This window comes from Protopterus annectens, chromosome 7.part0, assembly GCF_019279795.1.
Source record: "Protopterus annectens isolate FY-2018-M chromosome 7.part0, PAN1.0, whole genome shotgun sequence".
NCBI classification, from domain to species: domain Eukaryota; kingdom Metazoa; phylum Chordata; order Ceratodontiformes; family Protopteridae; genus Protopterus; species Protopterus annectens.
The window spans coordinates 1481903667-1481931419 of record NC_056739.1 but is presented as its reverse complement, the minus strand read 5'-3'; the positions used below and the strand labels follow the sequence as shown (position 1 = coordinate 1481931419).

General features: G+C 44.9%; 1 protein-coding gene across 2 annotated transcripts in view; it reads right to left on the bottom strand.

The window, feature by feature from the left end:
* Positions 1 to 27753, bottom strand: part of SETD5 (SET domain containing 5) — a 2687190-nt gene that overhangs the window by 2243827 nt on the left and 415610 nt on the right. The window lies entirely within an intron of this gene.

Below are 27753 nucleotides of genomic sequence, written 5' to 3'. Positions count from 1 at the left end.
CCACAGAACACAGCAACCTATACTGAACTGCTCTCAAAATCTCTGCACAATCACATCAATGGCTGCACAGAGCCTGCTGTACCTATCAAGACAGAAGCTAAGAACTAGCTCCAGAAACAAACCACCATGGTGGTATCCCAAACTACACAGGATTTACAGCAAAAGGAAAAAAGTTATGGCAAAAATCAGGAAGAGTAATTCCAGCAAAGAAACTCTCTCGCAAAATTTAACAGACAACCAAGAGGGCTAATTAGATCAAAGTCAAATTTGAGGTTAAGACGGCCTCCCAATTAGATCAAGCAAAGCCAACTTTGCGGTTAAACTAGCCTCCCAAGTAAAAGATAATCAGAAGGCCTTCAGCTATGTCAGAAACCTCAAAGGCAGCACACAGCAATGTGCTGAACTGGTGATTAAAGGTGCGCCATTCACAGACCCTGGTGATATAGCAATCCCCCAACTATCACCCAAAAGCAACCTCAAACAACCTTGTCCAACTATAACTAGGGAGCATATACTGGCTGCTCTTACTGAAGCCAAGAACATGGCCTCAATGGGTGCCCGAAAAAACCTTGGATGCCCCCTGAACAGTCTAAAATACAACTAATCAGTACCCCTGGAGTCACTATTTACCTATTAGTCTTAAAACAGGCTTTGTGCCACAAGAACAGGAGGGCGTTCAACAGATCCTGGAAACTACTCACCCCATTAGTCTGACTAGTCTTATTTGCAAAGTCAAGGAAAGAATTACAGAAATTAACAAGGACAAAGGAGAATTCCAAACATTGGATCCCTCCCAGTCTGGCTTTGTCAAAGGAAGGTCATGCTTACTGAATCTGGTGGACTTTGAAAAAAGACAAAAGTGCAATGGATTAGAAGAAAGAGTGCACACTACCTAAGTGCAATGGATTAGAAGAAAGGGTGCACACTTACCTCCTTACATCTGGCTAAAGTATATGATCCAATACCCCATTTGGGCATTGTCAACAAACTTACAGAACTACGCATAAACATCCTTATAAAACACTGGAAAGCTAGTTAGCTCACAGATGGGATCCAAGAGGTTAGGATCTGTGAGACCACCTCCTCAAAGAGGACAGACACCAGTAGACACCCTCAGGGCTCTGTGCTGGGTCCAGTCGGCATCCAATTCTTGGAGATCAAAGTTAAAGGCTTCTGACTAAGTTGATAGATTGTTGCAAACTGGGAGCAATCACAATCTCCCCAAGACAAGGACACCCTTCGGAAAAGTCTAACAGACAAATGCTTGATACAAAAGCCATGGCTTAAAACTTCAATGCCAAGAAATGCATTACAGGTACTTTGGGAAGTCAGCCATCCCAGGTAACTACGTCATCTGAAATACATACCTACAAGTTCATTTACTAGTCAGAGATCTGGGAACTTGCTTAAATATTACCAACACGTGTCCAAGTTAGTAAGAAAATTCTTCTGTGTTGCTCCACTTATAAGGGCATGGCACCTAAGTCCAGAGGTCACTGTACCACTGTACTCAGCTCTCAGACCCATCATCTAGCATGGGTTCCTTACAAAAATGATACATGGAGTAAACAAAATGTCTTACACTGAGACTCAGGAGTCTGTCTCTTTACTTTGTATTATGCAGACAGAGGTGATCTCTGCCTGCCAAACACATCCCTGAACCCTGTTTTGATGAATCTTTTGCACATTCACAAAACAAACAGCATCACGACTATTACATCAAAAGACCTACATTTTGCTTGTGACAAACAGGACATGTTAGAGAGAGACAGAGAGAGGTTTCTCAGAATTTCTATCCTCTGGAGCAGGCTCCCCCCATCCATGTGAAGCACATCTGTTACCTATCCCTATTTAAGCACAACATGGACCGATAGATGATTAATTGGAAATTTACCCTTAGTCTGGTGCCTGCGTCTTTGGACACAGGCAGTCAGTAAATCACCCCTATGTAACTTAAAATTTGTGGGCGACATTTGGGTTGCACTGATAGGCTTACAAGGATCACAATGGTCATTAGCCTAGTATACAACTATGAACATAGAACAAGCATGAGAAACATGGTTTCAATAATGACATTTATCTTCTGGAAGGCACATACATTTTCAGAAAAGCCAAATACACAAACTTGATCCAGTCACCAACATGGCTACAAAAAATGTTCATGATGCTACACATAATTTAACCATAAGTGAAAAAGCACCACTAAATATAAATTACAACTAAAGAAATGTACAGCAATAAAACTGAATTTTACAATATGGCGTCAGAAGAGTTTCTCCTACAGTACACAAAGATCATCATTCTGTGACATCACTCCCACATATAAAAGCACTGAGCACTGTAATACAGCTCTAAGCTCACAAAAAGGGCACCATAGCAAACCAAACACTCATGGAGAAACAGCCTTAAAGCCACTTGGGAAAAGAGCTATTTCTATTACATCATGAAAATCCTCAGCTCATACTGAAAACTCTACAAATGAATGTAACAGTTCACTCATAAGTAAACTGGCCTCCAAAGCCATTCATAACTAAATTGTCGCACACTGTAGTATTGAAAATATGCTACCTAAATTTCAGTTATCTTATAAGAACAATCATATTTGTGGACGTTAAGAATATATTCACCATTACATTACTGGTTCTTGGAATTCCTGCTTGAAGCCATAACTAAACCCACTTATGGAGCTGGAACTCACTGTTTCCCCTTCTTGGCACACTTCCACACAGGCAGGAGATCGGTGTTTTAAAGGGACATCAGCTGGTGCTCTCCCATGGCTGCAGTAGTTCAGCCCAACAGATCCACAGTACAATCCATCCTGCAAGGCAAAACATGCCCACTGCACTGCATCCCTACCCACGAGGGGAAGAGTTTCATTGGGGGGGGGGGGGGGGCACAGACAACATAGAAGTGTCTTACTTGGATAATCACCTCAATCCATTCATGTCTAGGTTTAAAAAAAAAAAGGAATGAAAGGAGGAAATGGTACTCCGTGAATATAATCTACAATTATGGTAACTTTCTAACAACTGCACTACCTTCATTGTACTAGTCACTGTTGCAGTACTGCCTTTGGGAATAATTCCCAGAGTTACTGACCAGACGGTGGCTTGCCCTTGGAAAAAAGCCAGGAACCGACTGTGTACACACTACCAATTAATCACCACCAATACTGACTGGGTATGAGAAAGCTGCTGTACTTCTTGTGGAGAGAGCCCTCACATAACCTAGAACCCATTTACCGTAACCAGAGTAACAGACTGTGGCGATGTGCTAGTCTTAAATATAAATCCCACAGCTCTAATGAACTCTCTAGTAGAGAGAAAGAATTTTATTTGAAGGAAGAAATTACCTTTGTTTTCAGTGCCCGGCAGTGATTTTAATAGCAGCACCTGTACTGATGGAATACAGTGAAGTTTTACGATGTGTAAGGGAGTGAAAGCAGTTCAGATAGTCTAGAGGCTCCTGTACCTCCTTTCAAAGGATGTTTTCTGACAAACACTTGCCCTGCAAAAATAACATCTGGACGACACCCCTCTAAATTACCCTGGGTGCAGTAGACAAGCTAAACAGCAAAGACATGAACTGGTAATCTGAAATACTAGCTTTTTTCCCCCCTGAAATTCTGGCTTTAAGTCTGAGGAACTTTGTCCAACCTAGCTATGAGGATGTGAAGGTAAGCAAATTTGGAGTCTGGGGTTAGCAGGAAAGACTGCAGGAAGAGTCAAGTCAGAAGGCTTGGTGAAGTCTGCATTTAGAACTTTAGAAAAATTTGGCAATATCCAATATGTACTTTCAAGTTGCTATACTATACTTTGGATTAGAAGAGTCTGGAGTAAAATCCAATTAGCTTTTCTTTTTCTAACAATCTCTACAGCTCCCATGGTTATAAAGTTTTAGCAGGAGTCGGCAGACATGAATTTCATGTTTGTAGACCTTCAGAATACCTACAAATTTTGGATTTCTTTGGAAATGCAGAATGTACCCTTGCTTTAATATTTGCATGTCCCACCTGCATTGTATGATGCCCTCCCACTATTTTACAATGTCTAGTTTGCGTCCAACCTTTAGAGAGGATTATGGCATGCAAGTTAAGTGCGGCATTTGGGTCCCTAAGATGAGGAAATAGTTTGCCAAGTCACAGCTGCTTTCTCTGACTGCCACAGCCTTGAGCCCCCCTTGGACATCTCCCTTGGGTCAGTTTGCAATTTTTATGATCACCTCCTTGCCTTTTTTGTTTAAAAAGACAAGCTCCTTGTACAAAGGGTCCTAAAGAAGTTTTGCTCTTGCATGCTGTGGCTAGATCTAAACCCTCAGCCTGGAGAATCTCCTAACCGCAAGCCTTACAAATAACTGTCTTACATGACAATCACTGCATTATACTCATGGAGTGCCAGGCAACCTGGAAACCAAGGCTGCATAGGTCAAGAAAGTACAGTTTTGTACCTACCATAAATGTAGATGTCCGATAGGTATGCATCTGCAGTCATAACAAATGGGTTGTCCTGCCTCAGGCAGCCCTTTGGTCGGCCGGATTCCAAAGTCTGGGTCTGGCCTCGGCTGATGTCGCACTTCACCCGACGTCATAGCTGCTGGGGTATAAAGGCATCAGCCGACGCCATTTTCCTCAGTGTTTCTTGCCCCAGATGCCAGGTGCCCTCTAGGAAGGCTAAATTTGGATAAATGTAGCAAATTCCAAACAGTAGAAAGCAATATATATATACATACAAACAAATACACCATAATAGATTACCCCAGCTAGCTAAAAGAGGGGTAAGTACCCTAGGAATACCACAGAGGGGAAGGAGGGTGGGTAATCCTGACTGCAGATGCATACCTATCGGACATCTACATTTATGGTAGGTACAAAACTGTACTATGTCCTTCAAGGATGCATCTGCAGTCATAACAAATGGGTAGAATACCATAGCCAAACTGGGGGAGGAGGCACGAAGATAATGATGGTGTAGTTAAGATCCCCTGTAAAACAGCAGTTGCAAAACCTGCTCGGGATCTGGAGTATAAAGGAAGATTATAATGCTTGGCAAATGTATGCACGGAGCTCCAAGTAGCAGCTTCTAAAATGTCTTTGGTAGCCACTCCTCGTAGGAAAGCTGTAGTGGTGGCTGTAGCTCTTGTGGAGTGAGGTCTGATATTTTCAGGAGTTGTCTTTCCATGAAATGAGTAGCAGAATCGAATGCAATTGCCTATCCATTTTGAGATGGTCTGTTTTGAAATTGCTTTTCCTTGCACTCCTGTTGCATATGCTACCAGAGGCTGGTCAGTTTTTCTGCTGGCCTTGGTTCTGTCCAGATAGTAGCGCAGTTGTCTGTGTACATCCAAGGTGTGTAGTAGTTTTTCCCCCCTGTTCTGTGGGTTGGGGAAGAATGTAGGTAAATGTATAGCTTGGTTCAAGGATACCCTGGATACCACCTTTGGCATAAAAGTAGGACTGGTTCTCAGAGACGCTCTATCCTGATGGAAGATAAGGAAAGGCTGCACTGCCATTAATGCCTGTAACTTGGATACCCTTCTTGCTGAAGTGATTGCTAGCAGGAAGGCAGTTTTCCAAGATAAGAACTGTAAGTCTGCTGTTGCTGCTGGTTCAAAAGGGGGAAGTGTTAATTTTTCTAGCACAAAATTGAGATCCCATGCAGGCAGAGGTGGTTTCCTTGGAGACTTTACATTTTTGATCCCTCTCAAAAATTGTCTGAGGAGAGAGGATGAGAGAAGACAGGAGGATCCATGTTGTACTCTGCTGAAATTGCTGATGCATGAATCTTAATGGAAGAATAGGACAGACCATTGTGGAACAGTTCTGCTAAGTATTCCAGGATGTGTGCTAGGTTTGCTATTGTGACATTTTCTCCCTTTTCTGCACTCCAAATGAGGAATCTTTTCCATTTGGCTGAATATGTTTTCCTTGTGGAGGGTCTGCGAGCCTCCAGAATAATGTCCTTAACCCTCTGAAGTAAATCAGGTTGGTTTTGTTTTATGTAATTTTCCAAGCAGTTAGCTGCAGCGTTTTTAAGTTTGGATGCAGGGTCTTGTAGTTGTTCTGCGTTAGAAGTAAAGGACAGAGGTAGATGCCATGAGTGTGTCCGAGACATGCTTCTCAGTAGCGGGTACCAATGTTGCCTTGGCCAATCTGGAGCTATCAGAATTACCTTTGGCTGTTCCTCTCTGATCTTCAGTAGAACTTTGTACATCAAAGGAAGAGGTGGAAAGGCATATACTGTCAGGGCCTTCCAGCTGAAAGAAAGGGAGTCCACCCTCCAGGCAAGTGGGTGGTATACTCTTGAGCAGAATTTCTTCAGTTGGTAGTTGTGTGGGGAGGCGAACAGGTCTATCTCTGGCATTCCCCATTTCTTTGTTATGGTTTTGAAAATATCTGGATGCAGCATCCATTCGTGAGCATCCGTGGTAGTTCTGCTTAAGCTGTCTGCTAGTGAATTCTCTTTCCCTGGTAGAAATCTGGCCTGCAGTTGGATGTTGAGATTCAGGGCCAAGTTCCACAGGTCCATTGTCATCCGGCATAGAGGGTATGAATGTGTGCCTCCCTGTTTGTTGATGTACCACATGACTGTGGTATTGTCCGTCCTTATCAGCAGGTGTCCTTGCTGGAGGAATGGTCTGAATGCCTAGATTGCATGCTTCACTGCCAGCATCTCCTTTAGATTTATGTGTAGATTTAGCTGGTCTTGGGACCATAGGCCTTGGATACACTTGTCTTCCATGTGTGCCCCCCAGCCTAGGTCTGAGGTGTCCGTGGTGATGGTCTGCCTTGGATGTGGTTTGTGGAAAGGCAATCCTCTGTTTATCTGACAGGCCTGAGCCCACCACAGGAATTCTTTTTTCAGACATGGAATGATTGGTATCTGGGCTTCTAGACTGTGTTTGTGTTGAGACCATACATTCCTTAGGTACCATTGTAACTTTCTCATATGCAGCCTGGCATGTGGAATCAATATTATGCAGGATGCCATGCAACCCAGGGCCTGCAGGACTTTCCTTGCAGTAAGCTGAGTTTGCCTTGTTAATGCCATAAAATAGACTGGTAGTTGCTTTTGTTTTTCCTCTGTGAAAAAAGCCATCTGAGTTATTGTGTCTAGTTCTGCACCCAAAAATGGTATCCTTTGGGATGGCACTAGTCTTGACTTTTGTATGTTGACTGTGTATCCCAAGGCTTGCAGCAGTTGTATGACATTGGCCAAATCCTTTATTAATTTTGTCTTGTTGTCCGCTTGTATTAGGCAGTCGTCCAGGTATGGGTAGATTTGAATTCCCTGAAGCCTGCAATGAGCAATTACTGATGCCAGGCATTTCGTGAATACTCTGGGCGCAGTAGATAAGCCAAAGGGCAATGCTGAGAATTGATAATGCTCTGATCCTGCAAGAAATCTGAGGTGTCTTCTGCAATCTGGTCGTATAGGGACGTGCAGGTATGCCTCTGAGATCTAGAGTCACCAGTCAAGACTCCTTGCCCAACATGGGAAGAAGTTGCTGTAGGGTCAGCATTTTGAATTTTGGAACAATGAGATCTGTGTTCAGTGCGGACAAGTCGAGAATAGGCCTCCATTGATTTTCTTTTCTTGGTACAAGGAATAGTCTGGAGTAAAATCCTCGGCCTTGTTCCATAGATGGTACCTTTTCTATTGCTCTCATCCTTGGTAAACTGATGATTTGTTTTAGAGCCTCTGATTTCTGGCTTGGTGGAAGGTTTGGCATTCCTCTCTTTTTTGGCAGAGTGTGGAAGTGAAACCTGTAGCCCTTGTCTATTGTTTGTAAAGTCCATTTGTCTCCTGTAATACAATGCCAATTTCTTGAGAATAAAGCTAGCTTTCCGCCCAAGGGTGCTTCCAGTTGTTCCCTGGTAGGCGGAATCAGAGCCAAGTCATTGTGTCTGTCCTGTGGAAGTGGTTGCAGTCGCAGCTGTGGCGGCACTTCTCTGGTTGGCAGGTTGCCACTGACGACCCCTGTAGGCACCCCTAGATTGACCTCTGCCTCTTGGGCGTCTATTTCTGCCTCTGTGCTCTGGAGGTGTCTGGAAAGGACCAATTCTTTGAAGGTCAATTTCTGCTAAACCTCGGAGGTTGGACCTGCAAAAAATCCTTGACTGTTTGGACAGATTTTGCTTTTCTTCCACTTTCTTTAGAACCTCCTGTGCAGGGGAGCCAAACAAACTTTGTTTCTCCATAGGGGCATCCAGGAGTTTAGACTTAACATGGTCTGGTAAGGATTGTTCTTTTAACCAGGCATGCCTTCGAATCACTGCTCCAGTCATAGCTGATCTAAATGAAGCCTCCAGTGCATCATAGCCACATTTTAAGAAATGATTACTGACCTGCTGAGAGTTGTGTACCAAATCCTGAAGGGACTTACGGTCTAAAGGTTCAGGAGAGGCCAGCTTTTTATTCAGCTGATCTAACAAAAATTCCTGGTACTGTATCATGTGAAATTGACAGTTTAAAGCCCTGGCAGAAAGAGTAGCAGATGTATAAACTTTTTACCCCATCTCTCTAATGCTCTAGATTCTCTTTCAGAGGGTAGTGGGCTTTTGGCAGAGGCAGCTGCAACACCTTTAGGGCCCTGAGAAATGGTTTCTGGGTCTGCAGCATGAGCCTTATACAAGTGGAAGTGAGAATCCGGGACCCTGTAGTATCTGTCAGGCTTTGCCGGGGGAAGAGAATCAGGGGCAGTACTGGCATCATTATAAGCATCATCAACAACTGATAGTACAGGTGGTATGGCTAAAGGCCTATGCTGTGGTAAGTGTAAAAAAGTCCTTAGCCTTTTCCTAGAATCAGAAAAATCCTGACCCTGCCATTGGAAGTGTTCCCTCATTGAGTGTAGGGTTTCCCCAAATGAAAATTCTTCTGGAGGTGAGGCAGAAGAAATAGAGACTTCTGCATCAGAATCCTCATAAGGTGAGTACGGGCCTTCCTGATGGTCAGATAAATCTGAACCATCCGAGGAGTAGTCAGAGGAGAGAGGTTCCGGGGGTTCAGTCCTAGGCCTCTTTTCAGGAGGGGGTTGAGAGGCCCTGTCTGGGTGAGGTTGGGTTCCCCTGATCAGAGAAATAAGGTCATCAGCAAGGTTGAGAATCTGGGAGCTTGAGGTAGGCCTGTGAGAGGGAGCTTTTGTAGGTAAGGCCTTGGAAAGTTTGGCTGCTTTAGCCCTGGAAAAGGCCTTGATAGACATAGAAGCAGGGGGTCTAGCTGCCCCACTTGCAGGAGTAGAGATGTCCAATGGAATAGTCAGACAACTCTTGTGTGCCTGCTACTTCAGCAGGAATTTCTGTAGCCGACTCAGCCATGGCCTGTGTGGCCTCGGTTATCGGAGGCATGCTTTCGGCCGAAGGGAGAACAGAGGTCTCTGTTTCAGCCGAAACAGAGACACTCGTGGTAGGCCTAACCGTGGTTTCAGCCGAAACCGCGGGCCGCGAGTGTCGGTCCTTTTCTTTGCGTTTTTTAGCTAAATGTGTAGTCGGAGTCTCCGACGGCATTTTATATGCAAAAGTGGAGCCAAAAAACTCTTCTGCAAACTCCGACCGACGTCTGAGAGTCCGTCGGTTGAAGGAAGCACAGGCTAAACAAGCTGATACGTCGTGGTCTGGGCCTAAACAAGGAAGGCAGTAAGAGTGGAAATCCTTATGAGGTATTTGTTTCCCACAAGTTAAACAATTATTTACTTTGTCTGACATCGGCTGAGGCAAGAAAGAGTCCCCAACGGGGTACTTAGCTTTTTAGAAGTCTTCGGTACGTTGAAATCTCTGGATCTGACCGACCGGCACTTGCGAACAGCTTCTGCTTGGCACGCCGGCAAGAAAGACTGAGGAAAATGGCGTCGGCTGATGCCTTTATACCCCAGCAGCTATGACGTCGGGTGAAGTGCGACATCAGCCGAGGCCAGACCCAGACTTTGGAATCCGGCCGACCGAAAGGCTGCCTGAGGCAGGACAACCCATTTGTTATGACTGCAGATGCATCCTTGAAGGACATCAACCTCCCCCCCCCCCCCCCCGGTCCTTATCCTCTACATACTTTGTCTTTTGTTTCACCTGGCTAAGGAGGAACTCCAGAAAAGTACAGTTTTGTACCTACCATAAATGTAGATGTCCGATAGGAATGCATCTGCAATCCTTACAAATGGGTTGTCCTGTCGTCAGGCAGCCCCTTCAGTCGGCCGGATTCCAAAGTCTGGGTCCGGCTTCGGCTGGTGTCGCACTTCACCCGACGTCATAGCTGCAGTTTTTCAGGTATAAAGGCATCAGCCGACGCCATTTTCCTCAGTGTTTCTTGCCCCAGATGCCAGGTGCCCTCTTGGATGGCTAAATTTGGATAAATGCCAATGTTTCCAAATAGTAGAGAGCAAACACATAAAATAAGCATGTATGTACATATATACAAACAAATACACCATAATAGATCCCCCCCAAGCTAGCTAAAAGATGGCAAATACCCTAGGAGTACCACAGAGGGGAAGGCGGGTAATCCTGACTGCAGATGCATTCCTATCGGACATCTACATTTATGGTAGGTACAAAACTGTACTATGTCCTTCAAGGATGCATCTGCAGTCCTTACAAATGGGTAGAATACCATAGCCAAACTAGGTGAGGAGGAAAAAAGAGAGATTATGGTGTAGTTAGGATCCCTTGCAAAACAGCAGTGGCAAAACCTGCTCGGGATCTAGAGTATAAAGGTAAATTATAATGCTTGTCAAATGTATGCACGGAGGTCCAAGTAGCAGCCTCTATAATGTCCTTGGTAGCCACTCCTCGTAAGAAAGCTGTGGTAGTGGCTGTAGCCCTTGTGGAGTGAGGCCTGATGTTCTCTGGAGTTTTCTTTCCATGGTAGGAGTAACAAAATCTAATGCAATTTCCTATCCACTTGGAGATTGTCTGTTTTGAAATTGGTTTTCCTTCCTTTCCTGTTGCATATGCTACCAGAAGCTGGTCAGTTTTTCTATTGGACTTGGTCCTGTCCAGGTAGTAGCGTAATTGTCTATGTACATCCAAGGTATGCAACAGTCTTTCTCCCCTGTTCTGTGGGTTGGGGAAGAATGTAGGTAGGTGGATAGCCTAATTTAAAGACACTCTGGATACCACACCTTAGGCATAAATGTAGGATTTGTTCTCATGAACACTATCTTGATGGAAGATCAGGAAGGGTTGCACTGCCATTAATGCCTGTAGTTCAGAAACCCTTCTTGCTGAGGTGATTGCCAGCAGGAAAGCAGTCTTCCAGGATAAGTATTGTAATTCTGCTGTTGCTGCTGGTTCGAAAGGGGGAAGTGTCAATTTTTCTAGCACAAAGTTCAAGTCCCATGCTGGCAATGGTGGTTTCCTAGGAGGTTTTACATTTTTAATTCCTCTCAGAAACTGCCTGAGCAGAGGATGTGAGAAGACAGGAGGATCCAAGCTGTATTCTGCTGAAATAGCTGATGCATGTATCTTGATGGAAGAATAGGACAGGCCTGTATGGAAGAGCTCTGCCAAGTACTCCAGTATGTTGGCTATGTTTACCAGTGACACATCTTCTCCCTTTGCAGTACTCCAAATGAGATATCTTTTCCATTTTGCTGCATAATTCTTTCTTGTTGAAGGTCTACGAGCCTCAAGGATAATGTCTTTAACCCTTTGGGATAAATTTGGGTTAATTGATATTATGTAATGTTCCAGGCAGTCAGCTGCAGAGTTTTCAGGTTTGGATGCAGGATGCTGTAGTTGTTCTGTGTTAACAGCAATGGGATCAGGGGTAGTGTCCATATTTGTTCCCGAGATATGCTCCTCAGTAATGGGTACCAATGTTGCCTTGGCCAGTCTGGAGCTATCAGAATGATCCTTGGACGTTCCTCTTTGATCTTCAATAGCACCTTGTGCATCAAAGGAAGTGGTGGGAATGCATATGCTGTCAGGTTTTCCCAACTGAAAGATAGGGAGTCCACTTTCCAATCAAGTGGGTGGTACGTCCTTGTGCAGAATTTCTTTAGCTGGTGATTGAGTGGGGATGCAAATAAGTCTATTTGTGGTAGTCCCCATTCTCTTGTGATGGCTTTGAAGATGTCCGGATGCAGCATCCATTCGTGGGCATCCGTGGTAGTCCTGCTTAATATGTCTGCTGGAATGTTTTCTTTTCCCGGTACAAAAATTGCTTGTAACTGAATGTTGTAGCTCAGAGCCACATCCCATAGGTCCAATGCCAGCCGGCATAGAGGGTATGAATGTGTGCCTCCCTGTTTGTTGATGTACCACATAACTGTGGTGTTGTCTGTCCTTATCATCAACTGACCTTCTCGGAAAAATGGTCTGAATGACTGGATTGCCAATTTTACTGCCAGCATTTCCTTTAGATTTATATGCAGGCGCAGCTGGTCTTGAGTCCATAAGCCTTGTATGCACTTGTCCAGCATGTGGGCCCCCCAACCGAGGTCTGAGGCGTCTGTCGTGATGGTTTGGCTTGGTTGACTGTTGCTGAAGGGCAATCCTGTGATTGATTGGCAGGCCTGAGCCCACCATAGGAACTCTTGCTTCAGGCATGGGATTATTGGAATTTTGGTTTCAAGGCTGTGCTTGTGTTGAGACCATAAATTCTTTAGGTACCACTGTAGCTTTCTCATATGCAGTCTGGCATGAGGGACCAGAATTATGCAGGATGCCATGAAGCCTAGGGCTTGCAGTACTTTTCTTGCTGTTAGATGGTTCTGCTTTGTTAATGCCAAGAAGTAGAGAGGTAGTTGCTCTTGCTTTTCTGCAGTTAGGAATGCCATTTGTTTTGATGTGTCCAGCTCTGCACCCAGAAAGGTTATTCTTTGGGATGGAATCAGCCTTGACTTTTTTATATTGACTGTATATCCCAGGGCTTGCAGCAGGTAAATGACTCTTTGTAAGTCTTCTGTTAGCTTGTTTTTGTTGTCCGCTTGTATCAGGCAGTCGTCCAGGTAGGGGTAAATTTGGATTCCCTGAAGCCTGCAATGAGCAATTACTGATGCCAGGCATTTCGTGAACACTCTGGGCGCAGTAGATAAGCCAAAGGGCAATGCTGAGAATTGATAATGCTCTGATCCTGCAAGAAATCTGAGGTATCTTCTGCAATCTGGTCGTATGGGGACATGCAGGTATGCCTCCTTGAGATCTAGAGTTACCAGCCAAGACTCCTTGCCCAACATGGGAAGAAGCTGCTGTAGGGTCAGCATTTTGAATTTTGGAACAATGAGGAATGTGTTTAAAGCGGACAAGTCGAGAATAGGCCTCCATTTGCTCTCTTTTCTTGGTACCAGGAAGAGTCTGGAGTAAAATCCCTTTCCTTGTTCCATAGATGGTACCTTTTCCACAGCTCTCATTCTTAATAATTGAGATATTTGCTTTAGAGCTTCTGCCCTTTGAGTAGGTGGTAGGTTTGGCATTCCTCTCTTTCCTGGTAGAGTATGGAAATGGAACCTGTAACCTTGGTCTATAGTTTGCAAAATCCATTTTTCCCTTGTGATGCAATGCCAGTTCTTTGAAAATAAGGCTAGCTTTCCGCCTAAGGGTGCTTCCAGTTGTTCCCTGGTAGGCGGTGCCACAGCCAAGTCACTGTGATTGTGTTGTTGTAGTGGTGGTGGCTGCGTCTGTGCCTCGCTGGTTGTTACCCTGCCACTGGAGTCCCCTGTAGGCACCCCTGGATTGGTTTCTGCCTCGAACGCCTATTCCTGCCTCTCTGTGCTTTAGAGGAGTCCGGAAAGGACCAATTCTTGGAGGGCCAGTTCCTGCTAAACCTTGGAGGTTGAACCTGTAAGAAATCTTTCACTGTTTGTACAGATTTCGCCTTCTCTTCCATCTTTTTCAGTACCTGCTGTGCAGGAGAACCAAATAAATTGACTTTGTCCATGGGTGCATCTAAAAGTTTTGATTTGACATGGTCCGGTAAGGCCTGCTCTTTCAACCATGCATGCCTTCTGATAACTGTGCCAGTCATGGCTGATCTAAAGGAAGCCTCTAGTGCATCATAGCCACACTTTAAAGAATGGTTACTGACTTGCTGTATGTTATGTACCATTTCCTGAACATATTTCTTATCTAAAGATTCATCAGAGGACAGTTTTTTAGTTAACTGGTCTAGCATAAATTCTTGATATTGAATCATATGAAATTGACAGTTCAAAGCCCTAGCTGACAGAGTAGCAGAAGTGTAAACTTTTTTACCCCATCTCTCTAAGGACCTGGATTCCCTTTCAGAGGGGAGGGGGTTTTTAGCAGATGTAGTTGCTACAGCCTTAGGCCCCTGGGAGATAGTCTCGGGATCTGCAAAAGGAGCCTTGTATAAATGGTGATGAGTGTCCGGGACCCTGTAGAACCTATCGGGCTTAGCAGGGGCCGGAGGTAATGAATCAGGGGCAGTGCAAGCATCATTAAATGCATCATCTACAACAGAAAGAACTGGAGGTATAGCTAAAGGCCTATGCTGTGGCAAATGTAAAAAGGTTCTAAGCCTTTTCCTGGAGTCTGAGAAATCTTGGCCCTGCCACTGAAATTGTTCCCTCATAGCATGCAAGGTTTCCCCAAAGGAAAATTCCTCAGGTGGAGAGGCAGAAGGGATGGACTCTTCAGCATCAGAGTCTTCGTAAGGGGAGTAAGGAGCCTCAGGAGGGTCTGTATTTTCTGAGCCATCAGAGGAATCATCTGTGGATACTGGCGCTGGGGGCTCTGCTCTAGGCCTCTTCTCTGGAGGTGGATGAGAGGCCCTGTCTGGATGAGGCTGGGATCCACGAATTAAAGAAATGAGATCCTCTGCCAGAGAAAGCATATGGGAACTGGAGCTGGGCCTGTGAGAGGGGGGCTTAACAGGCACAGTTTTTGAAGCTTTAGCTGCTTTAGCCCTGGCAAAGGCCTTAATAGACATGGCTGCAGGAGGCCTAGCAGCTCCACGTGCAGGGGTTGAAATATCCAAGGGAATAGTGTCAGATAATTCCTGAGAAACCGCAACTGCAGGTTGGATTTCAGAAGCCGATTCCACCAGGTTAGAAGAGGCCTCGGTAGAAGGCATGCTTTCGGCTGGGGGAAGAACCGCTTGCTCGGTTTCAGCCGAAACAGAGACACTCGTGGTAGGCTTAACCGCGGTTTTGGCCGAAACAGCGGACTGCGAGTGTCGGTCCTTTTCCCTGCGTTTTTTGGTTATTTGTGAAGTCGGAAAATCCGACGGCATAATATAAGCAAAATCAGAGCCAAAAACTGCTCAGCAAATTCCGACCGACGTCTAAGCGTCCGTCGGTTAAAAGAAGCACAGGCTAGACAAGCTGCTATGTCGTGGTCTGGGCCTAAACAAGGTAAGCAGTAAGAGTGGAAATCTTTATGAGGTATTTGTTTCCCACAAGTTAAACAGTTATTCACTTTTTCTGACATCGGCTGAGGCAAGAAAGAGTCCCCAACGGGGTACTTCGTTTTTTAGAAGTCTTCGAAGTAGTATTCGGTAGTAGTAATCTCTGGTTCTGACCGACCGGCACTTGAGAACAGCTTCTGCTTCGGGCGCCACGCGGCAAGAAAGACTGAGGAAAATGGCGTCGGCTGATGCCTTTATACCCGAAGAACTGCAGCTATGACGTCGGGTGAAGTGCGACACCAGCCGAAGCCGGACCCAGACTTTGGAATCCGGCCGACCGAAGGGCTGCCTGACGACAGGACAACCCATTTGTAAGGACTGCAGATGCATCCTTGAAGGACATCTGTAGCATGTGCAACTGGCAGTTTAGGGTCCTGACAGCTCAGCTGAGTAACGCATCTTGTTCCCCAAAGTGGTCAAGAATTCTGCTCTCCCAGTCACTGGGAATAACATGTTCATTTAAACAGCAAGATTAGAGACCCCATGCTGGAAGGAATCCAAAAACACCACTGCAAGATCAGCCACAGGATTCGTGTACAGGTGCTTGTGGGAGTTTTAAACTATACAAAATTACTCTGGCTTCCTAGGAATGTAGGGAGGGGTTGAGAATCTGGTGGCAAAAATGCACTACTGGATGCGCACTCTAGGACATCTACACTTGGAAGAATGGCCAAAGGTTTAGAGTAACGCAGGCCCATAAAATCCCTGTACCACAGATTCATAGCCAAGAACTAGCCTAGCTGTCATTGTGGGTTATTTTAAGCCTAGAAAATTTAACTTCTAAAGGCGAGAATCAAACCCTGTAACTTGTGTCTGCGAAATAAACACTAACCATTTCTGACATGAGAGAATTCCTTGGCTTCCCATAAAGGTCTCTAGTCACTGAAGGGGATGCCCTAAATGAGACTGATTCGGGAACTTAAGCAGAGGAAAAGCTGTTATCAGTGTGCCTGCTAGAGAAAAAAAGGAAGACAATTGGTCAACATAAGCAAATGCTTCCATCAGAGTCTTGGGTACCCTAATGCTCTGGGGAGAGGGCTCCTTTTCTTTTTACCAAGGAAATCCCAGATACTAAATATTTTTATGAAGCTGTTTGGACTTCAGAACCCCACAAAACCTGGGGACAACTTGAAAATATTTTGTGGATAAGGTAGTGATGCAGTGAAAGGCCCACTCAGCCTAGGGAAAGGCAAGTTAGCTGGCATCTATTTTTGGTTTCAGCACCTTTACCTTACGTCTGTCTGTGTTGTCTACTTTGGAAACATTGGCCAGCAGGCAGACACACTACACTCCTCCACATTTCAGAGGCCTGAGGACCAAACAGCAACAGGTTTTCAAGCTCATAAGGATGTGCTCTGTGCTCTAGGCCAACAGCATGGCAGCTCCAGAGGGGTCAAGCCAGTTGCTCCAGTAGGTGATGGATGCCAAACAGGGGCTGAGAAGGTGCCTCACTGACGCTGGTGTTTGAGCTTTTGGGGGACAATCCGACTCAGATGTGATGTCATAAGCTTCCAAGTATTTCCTTCTCACTTGGGCAGTTCTCAAAGTGCTTCTTTTGTGCATAGGCAGAGAAAAAGTATATTACAGTAGAAGAGGACAAAATGCTTGCCCTCTTCAGACATACTTCTGGAAGGATACTACCCCAGGCTTTAAGGTTCTTTAACTAAATGAAGCAAACTGGCTACAACTGGAAACAGTTCTATATGCCCAGCAAACAAAATACAAGTTGTGAAAATCTTTGTAAGGGATCAATTTTCTGCAGCTAATACAATAATCTTAGAAACATATCTAGAGCTACTAATACAGAAATTCCTCAAAGAATATGATCCACCCTCCAAAAGGGTCTTTATCTGAAACTCAAAGCCAAAACAAACTGAAGATGCAACTCAAGGTTCAGACTGTCCAACCTGTTGCACTAAATATATGGAGGCAGGGCTGGCCAAAAAACAGGGTCTATCTGCAACACAAAGCCAAACAAACTGAAAATGTAAAAAGTTATGTACTCACCATAATGTTCCATGTGATTTGTTCATCTCGCCTTCATTCTCACTGATGGGGTCGGAGTTGATCCTCTGCTCTGACTCGGCCAAATGCAAAGGCTCGAGGTCTTCAACCAGCTCGTGGCCTACTCCCTTATCCCATGATCCACTGGTGCTTCCCTCAGATCTTGTTTGGTGCCAACTAAGCTGACTAGATAAGTTCCCCCCAAAAACAGTATCCAAGGATAAACTAGATAAGGACTTAAGGCAACCCAGACTTTTCAACTTCTCTGTCCACAAGAAATTGGTAGGGGGTTGGAGGGTGGGACGTCAGAATGAAAGCGAGATGAACAACTCACATGGAACGTTATGGTGAGTACACAACTTCTTTATGTGAAGTTGTTCTATCTCGCCTTCATTCTCACTGAGGGGCTAGCGTCCCAAGCACCATCTTTCTCAGGTGGTTCACGGGAATATATTCCTCAGGACAGTGAAACCATAGCAGGCCCTGTCCAATTTGTAATGAGTGATGAAGGTATGATGTCTAGACCATGTGGCTGCTACACAAATGGAATCTATTTGGTAATTTGGCCAGAAAGGCTGAAGATGTGGAAACAGCTCTAGTTGAGGGGGGCTTTTTTTTGATGTAATGGTGAATGAACAGAATTGTATGTAAAAGAGATGCAATCCGACAACCATTTTGACAAGGTGGTTTTTAACCACTGGAGCACCTTTCTTTGACTCTGAAAATGAAACAAAAAGCAGTTCTGATTTTTTGAAGTCCTTAGTCCTGTGTAAATAGAATCCAAGCTGTCTGTGGACGTCAAGCTTGTGCAGCATATGTTCCACCTTATTAGTATCGATAGAGAATAAAACAGGTAATTCTGTACTCTGAGATTAGTCTCTGAACAAACCTTAGTAAAAAAGATGGATTTGTCTTAAGTGAAACTCTGTCATTATGAAATATTAAATATGGATGTTTAATGGACAAAGCCTGTAACTCAAACCCTCCGAGCTGAAGTAATAGCTACTAGAAAAATGGTTTTCCATGACAGATTTCGGGTCACAAGATGAGGCCGGTTCAAATTGGGGTAAAATGATTTGAGAAAGCACAAAATTTAGATTCAATGGTGTAACTTGGGGACCTAATGGGAGGTGGGTCTCAAATGAGCGGTGCCCTTAAGAAAAGCTTTAGGGTGTGTATGGGACATATTAGACCCTTGATCACCAAGGTGAAAATTAGAAATTGCTGCTAATTGAACCCTAATATTTGCAGCAGCTGCCTCTTCATTGAAAAGTTTGGTCAAAAACTCTAAAATGGATTAAACTGAAGCTAGATATGGGTCAATATTGTTTTGAGATGCCCACATAGAAAATCTTTTCCATTTACTAAGGTATAACTTCCTGGTAAATGATTTATGGGAGGATATGATGTGCTGAGCTGCAGTTGAGAGATTTTGAAACCTGGCTATTCTTGGAACTGGAGCTGTCAATTTGAGGGTGTGAAGTGCAGATGAAGAACCCCTGATGAACGAATCAGATCATCTGGAACTGGGTCCAGGATCCAAGGTTCTTCCCAATAGATGAGGCTGAAGAAAGGGGAACCAAATCTGACGAGGCCAGTATAGGGCTATTAAAATGATGGCTCTTCCCACAGTCTTTGCTTTCTGTAAAACTTTGGGTATCAGTGGAAAGGCATAAAGGAGACCCGGGGGCCAACTGCGTACAAGCGCGTCCCTTGGGGAATTTTCTTTAAGGGGGATTAGGGCAAAATAGCTGCTGCATTTTGTGTTCGTTGGGGTTGCAAAGAGGTCGCAGCAAGGCTGTCCCGATCTACGGAATATCCTTTCCGCCACTTCTTGTTTCAGGGACCACTCGTGAAGCAATAGAATTACTCTGCTTAATTTGTCTGCTATCACACTGGACTTCTCCGGGATGTGCGTTGCTATCAGAAAGAGCAGGGTGGAAGTTGCCCATTGCCATACTCTCAGGGCTCTCGACATAGGGGGTAAGATCTGGTTCCTCCTTGTTTATGTACCAGACCACCGACATGCTGTCCGCCTGAATTGCAATAGTAGCTACAGGAAGGGAGTCTTGAAAGGACTGCAACTCTAGAAATACCGCTCTCATATCAAGGACATTGACATGCAGGTGAGTATTGTGTTCTTTCCATGTGCCTTGGGGCTGTTCTCCCCTGATAATGCCCCCACCACCCTATCAGGGAGTCGTCCGTGGTCACAGTGGCAATGGAAGTAGATAGAACAAAGGGATGACCTATTACTTAAGATGTCAGCCACCAGCGAAGGTCGTTCCTGCATGAGTTTGTCATCACAATTTGATGTGACATCAGAAGTTCTTCAGAGGACCATTGAGTGAACAGAAGCCATTGCAGTATACGCATATGCATTTGACCTAAAGGAATCGCAATGAGTGCTACCATCATTGTCCCCAACAGTTTGAGCACCACTGTAACCGGGGCTTTTTCTTTTGATAGAAGATTCAGGACCTGTTTTCACAGAACACAAACCCTTTCTGGTGGAAGTTTTATGGTCATGGAAATGGTATGTATATCTGCTCCTATAAAGACAATACATTTGGATGGCGACAAGGCAGATTTTTCTGAATTTATCGTAATCCAACTGACTGCAGAGGTTTAAGGTTGTGTCCCGTGTTTTTATGAGTTGATGCCTGCTGTTGGCAGTGAGGAGCCAGTCGTTTAGGTGTGGAAACGCCTGGAATCCTAAACGTCTCAGGTGAGCCATGACTACTGCCATGCATTTGGTGAACACTCTGGGGGGCTGTACTGATACCAAAGGGCAGACCTCGAAAAAGGGTAGTGACTGGCTCCCAGCCAAAAGCGCAGATGATCTCTGAATGGTCTGGCCATTTTGATTTTTAGTACGCATCTTGGAGAGCTATCAAGCACATCCAATTGTCTTTTCCAAGAAAGGGAAGTATCAAATGTAGCGTGACCATCCGGAACTTTGTCTTTTTGACAGATTTGTTTAGTCTGCTGAGATCCAAAACAGGTCTCCAGTCCCCTGTTTTCTTTGGAACTAAAGAGAGTCTTGAATAAGTTCTGGATCCCCTCTGGTCTGCCAGGACTGACTGGATGACTCTTTTCTAGCAACCTTTGAATCTCTATGGTTGCTTATTCCTGTGACTGGGTGGAACATCCAGGATTTTCCTTACAAGAGGGGGTGGGGTGGCAAAGGGAATGGAGTATCCTCTGGATATGATGCTTTATACCCAGCGATGTTTTATTTTTTTGTCAGGTGTCTGGGTACAAAGATAAGCATCCCCCAACTGCCTCCAGAGATGGACAGGTGGGGCTCCTTTCAGGAGTGAACATGGGCGTCCTTTCAGGAGAGCTGATGGGGCTTTCCAAAGAACTGATATCTGTTGCCCTGATTCTGCAGACCCCCTCTGTCACATGGACGCAGTCTTCCATTATTACCCCCTCCTCTGCCTCTAGAGGGGGTTTCACCATGAGTGCCCTGGAAAGCTCCTTGAGTTTTACGGAACCACATCTTCCCTGCCTTCTGACCTCTGGGGTAAGGTCTGGTAGGGGTGGAAAAACAGTCTCCGAGGGCAGACAAGAGTCTTTCCGCCCTGCTCACTCCTGGTAAGCGTTTCCTTCACTTTGGGTCCAAAAAGGGTCGAGCCATTGAAAGGAGTGTTAAAGGATGACTTAAAGGGCTCCGCAAAGAACTTAAGTGCATCCAGGAGCGCCTGCTAAGAGCAATTCCTGTAACCGCTGCCCAGCTCATTCCATCAGCTGCGTAACAAGATCAGACACATGGAAGAGTTTACAAGGGAATTTAGGGCAGCAAGCTTGGAAGTTACTTCATCTGAAACTCCTGCACCTATGCACCCTGTACAGCATCTCCCAGCTCCTTAAGAAGATATCTGTGTAGTCTGGTAAAATGTGTGAGATAGTTCAGGGATCAAACAGCAAAGGCCACTGAACTAAACATGTGCTTTCCATATCTGTTCATGATACCAGAATTCCTGTTAGGAGGGTGAACAGATGTAGAGGTCTCTGACAACTCCTCCTTGGTGGCTGCCGCCAGCATAGCATCAACAGGTACTCCTTTGGTTAGGAAAGCCTTGTCCTGGGGGTGAGGGTCATAAATGTTAGGCCTCCGATGGACAGGTTCCATGGTATCCGGGGACTCCCACACCTTTTGAGACACTGGTTCCATCAGCTCATCAAAAGGCAGACACACCCAAGAGGTAGAAGTTTGAGACCCAAAAGCCTTCAGGAGAACTGACTCATCATCAGTAGGGTTAATGGGCTTCCAGCCACCCCACTGTTTGAGAATTTCCAAGATATCCCCGAAAGAGATGGAGAGGGACCCTTCTGACTCATCTAAATCAGTATCTGACGTGACTGATTCCTGTGGGAAGTCCAGATGCTTTCTCTTGCAAAGTCTCTTCCTGGGAACCTCCTCAGTGGGAGCTTCTGGTGAGGTCTTGGAAAAGGAGGGCTCACCCAATGGGGCGACCTGAGACTCTGGGTCTCTACGCTTTTGAGGGACCAGTGAAGCAGAGGTAGACACAGGCACTTTGGGCGAGGAGGTTGCTGGTTCTGATGTGGGTGCCTACCCTAAATCTGAAGGGTCAGGTGAACTCCCCGGCACCGGAGCAGTGCAAATCAGAGCCCAAGATAAGGACCGAGCTCAGCTGCGCCGAAACCCCGAGAGGTTAAGTCGGAACAGAGAGGTCAGTCCGACTATCCTCCCCAGACCTGACTGGAGTGTCAGCTCCTAAACTCCAAGGTTGGCACCGAGGAAGTCAGTAGTTGGAACAGCCAGACCTAGAACAGGTGTCAGCTCCGGCAGTTCCACGATCAGCTCCGAACACCCTGGCTCCAAAACCTTGAGTTGGATTGGAGGAGGAACAGAAGTAACGGACTGGGTCTCAGTCAGGCTTGAAGCCCTAAGGGTCGGCCTTGACAATTTTTGTTGGTGCTGGTGTCTGTAGAAGCCTCTGCACCACACGATCCACATCTTTATCAGAGAGCCTTGAGGACCAAGAAAAAGCTATGGAAGAAGCCACTGATTGTAAAATAGGCGACCTAAGGGTATGAGAAACAGGCTCCAAAACCAGAGATCAGCTCCTACCAACAAGCGCAAGTGTCTGCTCCAAACCTTGTGGTGCCAAGGTAGATGGTCTGTCTGATTTTTTTTGGAGTCTATGAGCTTTTCTTCGGCTCCAATCCAGTAGTAGTCTTTGAAGATTTTGAATGTCTATCTTTGGTACTGTCCTTATCTAAGGAGTCTTGAAAAGCAGACTTCACCAGTCCTCTAGCAATCTGTTTACTTTTTCTCTCTTGCAGCACTCTGGTACTGAACGAGTGGCATATGGAGCAATTTGCTTGGAGGTGAATCTCCCACAAACAATATATACAGTCAGTGTCCATCAGTGATGGACATCTTTTGTCCACACTTGGGGCATTTTTTTAAACCAGACTTTGATTTCTCCTGGGACATGACTGCAATTCTACAAAAACCAATATCCACACAGTATCTACCCAAGAACAACAAGACACCAGACTAGAAATACTATGAAACTACTAAAGCCTAATTTAAACAGGCTATATTAAGGAAGAAACCGCTCTAAATAAAAAATGGGCTCACAAAAAGATACTTAAGTCTGTTATAATACAGGTAATCAAACTAACACACCACACATTGTTATATATATTGTAAGAAATCTAAACTGTAGCAATTTACTATAAACTAAACTATCAACACTTAGAAGGGGAAAGGGAGTTAAACCAGGCCTAATAAAAATGGCCACAAAGGAGAGAAAGAGAAAGGAACACTATTTGCAAATCTCTCAACTAATTAGTTTAAACTTACTACATAGAAAAGGAAATTGTCGAAAAATGTACTAAAACTAGAAAAATACTTACAATGGCCAGAGCTGCTGAAACGCCCAATCTGCTGCGGCGGCAAACGAGATCTGAGGGAAGCACCAGTGCATCATAGGATAGGGAATAGGCCATGAGCTGGTTGAAGACCTAAAGCTTTAGCATTTGGCCGAGTCAGAGCAGAGGATCGGCTTCAAACCCATCAGTGAGAATGAAGGAGAGATAGAACAACTTCACATCTAAAGTTTCAGCCTGTCCTACCTGCAGCAATAAAGATATGAAGACAATGCCAGCCATCACTCCTTTATACCACCAGCATCCTTGCATATGTGGGATGCAATCTACCAGACCAAGAAAACAATAAAGAGCTCTACAAGTCAGGCCAGCCATTGGACTACTGTAAATAGGAATTCTGAAAGTCAATACTGTAATAGTGTACAATACAATGAACAATCAGTGTCGCCTTCGCCAGACAGGAGTAATAAACTTTAGGTTACCCTGGTAATCAATGAAGTGAAGGAAAAAGCATAAAAAAGAGACATCTCCAGTCAACAGGGAAAGCAACTTCTGCCGAAGGTTGCAAGAGAGGTGCTCTCTGGAGCACAACTTGTTTGTTGCACAGTAGTTCCGAGCACTCTCACTAAATGCTCCCAGAATCACTGTAGGTGCTTCCTCATGTAGAACTGGTTATGTTGTACCATGAGGATGAGTAAAGCCACAAGGCCTAGAATGTTAATGACCTGCCTGGCTGTCTACTTTGCCAGGACGTGAAAAATACTGTCAGACTACCTTCTGAAGAGGGGGAAAAAAGGCTCTGCAGGTGTTAATGTAAAAAAATGTCTAACCTCTGTCCATCTTTGTGAACAATTCTTAGATTTTTACTCGAGAGCAACCTTTAGTCTATCCAGGCACTGCACAGCCTAATAATTTAGGTTTCCCTTCATCACTTCTGGAGTTTGAGATTGTACACGGCAATCATCTAGAGGGGGTAAATATGGATGCCATTGGCACTGTGCTAAGCTATCACTGAGTGCAAGAGATGAAAACAACCAAGAAACAAAAAATAAACTTTCCAAAAACCACAAAAGGCGAAAGAGAGTGAGCAGTCACAACAGTAACATTCCAAACTATTTATTTAGCGCTTTCGGAGTAGGTCGATGCCTCTCCAGCAGACAAAAAACAAACTAATTAAGCACCCTTATATAAAAGCAGTGCTACAACAATAATTCTATTAAGAAATCAATAAACTTAAAAAAATTCCCTTAAAGGAGCCTGACAGCCACCCTTCAGTATGGGCATATTGTATGGCAACACAAGCCCATACCAGGTCGACTTCATTACTAACCACATCTTAAATATATAAATATAAAAAGTAGTAACCATAAACTTAAAAAGACATCAAAGTTGCATTTTAAACTTAAAAACAGCAACACTCTACTAAAGTTATTAAAAAACTATTTCGTAATAGTTGCAAATTAAAACAATGTTATTATAAACCCAGCAGCTAATAAACTGAATCGTGAAAAATCCATACTATCGGGCACCCAAATGGGTGTATATATACAATAATATATTGTAAATAAATAAATATATATATATAATTATACAAAAAATAATAAATAAATAGATGTAACTTAAAAATCATGAAATAACCTACTTTAGAGTCCCATACGCAAACTGTTACTTACAACTAATGACACAAACCCCAAATTATGTACCAATAACCAAAGGACGTCAATTTCAAATTACCACCACTATCTTCTAAAGGCAAGATTTTTAAGAATACTTTTCACTGAAGCATATTCATTTAACCCTGGATAAATGTGAGCTGCAGTTCTAATCTGCCAAAATAAGAAGTTATGTACTCACCATAACGTTCCATCTGAGTAGGTAAACTTCATTTGTCAGCAACCTTTGGGAATTGGATCAGAGCCGGCAGTTTTCAACAGCTTTAGATCCGAGCTCCAAGCTCCTCCCCCTATCCATAATCCCCTGCCAACCCTGACTGACCTCAGATCAAGTTTGCCCAACAGCAGAAAACTGCTAGCAATGACTAATCCCAAGATAAATGGGTAAAACCCATGGACCAGAGTATGAGAACATTTGCAAGTGAGTGGGCAGGAGGGAGGGACGGTTGCTGACAAATGAAGTTTACCTACTCAGATGGAACGTTATGGTGAGTACATAACTTCTTAATCTGAAGTAGTTAACTTCATTTGTGCAGCAACCTTTGGACAGAGTCCCCAGCTACCTGAACCTTGGGCGGCCTTTATGGAAGGATGTTCCGGACCACTGCAGAGCCAAAGGATGCTCTCCCTCTGGAGATAATGTCCAATTTGTAGTGATTGATAAAAGTATGAGATGAAGCCCAAGTGGCTGCCGAGCAAATATCATCCAAAGAAACTCTAGCTCTGAAAGCCGCAGAGGTAGACATAGATCGAGTAGAGTGGGCATGGACTCCTTGAGGTGCGGGCCTGCCCGAACTGTCGTATGCTAAAAGGGTGCACTGTGAAATCCATCTAGAGTGTGTGACTTTTGATACAGGTTTACCAAAGTTAAATTTGGCAAAGGAGACGAACAACTGGTCGGATTTCCTATGACCAGATGTCATGTGGATGTAGAAGTGAAGTTATCTATGTACATCCAATGAATGTAATTTGTATTCCCCTTTGTTATGGTAGTTAGGAAAAAAGACCGGCAAGTTGATGGACTGGTTAATATTTGACTCAGAGGCAACCTTGGTAAGAAAGGATGGATTGGTCCTGAGGTAAACTCTATCCTTGTGAAAGGTCAAGTAAGGGGGTTTTACACATAGGCCTGTAGTTCAGAGACCCTTCGAGCCGAGGTGATAGCGACAAGAAAGGCAGTTTTCCATGATAAGAATTTAAGATCTATGGAGACTGCAGGCTCAAAAGGGGGAGCTGTCAAGGCCTGAAGCACCAACGTTAAATCCAAAGGAGGGACCACCTCCTTCACTGGGGGTCTGAGCAAAAAGGTGCCCTTCAAAAAGGTCTTACACAATTTCGTGGTGATTAAAGGGCCCAATTCATTTCCAACGTGAAAATGAGAGATAGCTGCTAGTTGGACCTTGACTGTGGAGGAACTAGCTCCTTGATGAAACTGTCCTGACAGAAAGTCTAATACAGTGGGCAGAGGAGCTGTAAAAGGATCCAAATGTTTGCGTTCCGCCCAGATGGAGAAACGTTTCCATTTGCTGCTATAGATCTTTCGAGTAGAAGGCTTGTGAGCAGCTACTAGAATGGTTTTAACTGGGGAAGAGATACCGAGAGTCCTAGCTATGAGTGGAACTGGAGCAGCCAAGCCATGAGCTTGAGGTTGTCCAGGTTTGGGACTGGGAGATGTAGGGGGTGGGATATTAGATCCGGACGGGGATCCAGAATCCAAGGAGGATTCACGAGATAAGACCAAAGGTAAGGGAACCAGGTTTGACGAGGCCAAAACGGGGCAATGAGGATTATCCTGCTCCCCAACCGACTGGCTTTCTGAAGAAACCAGCATTAGAGGAAGAGGAGGGTAAGCATAAAGAAGACCGGGAGGCCAAGCATGCACCAGAGCGTCTCTCGGGGGTTCCCCGGAGGGGGAAATGAGAGTGAAGTAGTCGTAACATTTTGTGTTCGAGGGAGAGGCAAAGAGATCGCAACAGGGTTGACCCCATTTGGCGAAGACCCGATTCGCTATCTCGGGATTCAGAGACCACTCGTATGGTAACAGGATGGTGCGACTTAGTTTGTCCGCTAGGATGTTGGACCGTCCCGGAATGTGCGTTGCTATGAGAAAGAAGTTGGTGGAGACAGCCCATTCCCAAACTATGGCCTCTTGAAAGAGTGGGTAAGACCTGGTTCCCCCTTGCTTGCTGATGTACCAGACAACTGACATGTCCGTCTGAATCGCAATTCTTCCTACGGGAAGAAGGTCCTGAAGTGCTTGCAACGCTAACAGCACTGTCCTCATATCTAGGACGTTGAAAAGCAGTGAGGTCTCCATGAGGTCCCACGTACCTTGGACTGTCCTGCCCGAACAATGCCCCCCCCAACCCTAGACGGGAGGTGTCAGTGGTCACCATGGCTACAGGAGGGGTCATAGAAAAGGGGCGTCCTTGCTGAAGGTCTGGAGATTGGAGCCACCATAGGAGGGCCCACTTGCAGGCCCTGCTGAGGGGAATGGGATGGCTCAGAAGGTAGTGAAGAAGGGACCACTGGACCTGGAGGGTCCATTATAAGACCCTCATGTTCAAATATGCCATTGGCAATAGGTTGAACGCTGCCGCCATCGAGCCAAGAGCCCTCAGGACCAATTCCGCCGGGGGAGCTGGAGATTGTAGAATGGCCTGCACATGTAGCCCCAGGGATAGTAGCCGGTCTGTGGTCAAGAAAGCTAGGAGCTTGTTTGTGTCCAATCTGGCCCCTATAAAGTCTATAATCTGAGTCTGAGTAAGAGACGACTTCTCTATGTTGATAGTGATCCCCAGCCGGGGAGCTAGACGGAGAAAGTAGTTTCTGGCTGAACAGAGTAGATG